This window comes from Microtus ochrogaster, unplaced genomic scaffold, assembly GCF_000317375.1.
Source record: "Microtus ochrogaster isolate Prairie Vole_2 unplaced genomic scaffold, MicOch1.0 UNK77, whole genome shotgun sequence".
NCBI lineage: Eukaryota > Metazoa > Chordata > Mammalia > Rodentia > Cricetidae > Microtus > Microtus ochrogaster.
In genome coordinates, this window is record NW_004949175.1 from 1,088,704 (window position 1) to 1,089,870 (window position 1,167).

The window sequence follows — 1,167 nt, forward strand, 5'->3', positions numbered from 1 at the left end:
AATCCAGACTCTCTGTGAATTTTCCATTTTTACGTGGCTTATTTTTCTTTATTTCTTTTAATCTATAACTATCTGGACTTTGTCTCTTTAAAGACTTTACCCTTTTTTTTAAGACATTAACTTTATTCTTTATATTATTTTTCTTCTCTCTCCCAAGCCTATGTACATTCATCCAACAGTGTCTGAATCTGTTTTATTGTGAATCTGTAACATTTTTTTTTTTTTTACTATTTAGGAGCATTTTTTAAAATGTTAAGCAGTTCTTAAAAACCTAAGTTGTACCATGTACAGGTAATATGGTACCGCCTGTGTCCTGCCCAGTTGAAACTTTAACTGCGCTGTTATTATGGTAATTACGGCAGTTCCTGTCTGAGGTCAGCACAGTTCAGCATGGAGCAGCCACTCCTGCCTCAGATCCATTTGGTGCACCTGAGCTGAGCACAGTTCCAGCACACAGCAAGTCCACATTGGCACCGCACTCAGCAGTTTAAATCTGAGATTGAGCTTGCAGCACAGAAACTCTTTTCATCCAAGTTACAGCAAAATCTGACACACAGAGCACTGCACAGTCTGAAAACACGTCTCTATCGGCAGGAATCCGCCATGTTCTTTCGCCTGCCTAAGCCTGATTGTACCATCTGCCCAGGTGCAGGCTGGAGCGCTGAGCCATCAGCACGGTCTCTGAGCACTCTCCTTTTGATCCCAAGTGGGAACACAAACATCCAGTCCCATAAAATCCATTGAAATGCTTTAAAGCCAGAGTTCACACTGGCAGCACAGCCCCAGGAAGCCGCGCTTTAAAATGACACAGATTTTAATAGGACATCCTCATACTAAGATTGTGTGTGTGTGTGTGTGTGTGTGTGTGTGTGTGTGTATTTGAGACAAGGTCTTACTGAATAGCCCTGACTGGCCTGGAAATTTTTTTTTGTTTTGCAGGGTGAGGTTGAATGTTTATTCAGGGAGTTATGGGGGAGGAAGGGTGAAGGGAGGACAGAGAGAGAGAGAGAGAGAGAGAGAGAGAGAGAGAGAGAGAGAGAGGAGGAGAAAGAGAGAAGGGAGGAAGCAGAAAAGTGGGGAGAGAGGCAGAAGCGAAGCTGCCTCTCTGAGAGGAAGATGGAAAAAAGAGCGAGCTCAGGCCGGAAGCTGAAGATCAGCCTGCCTCAG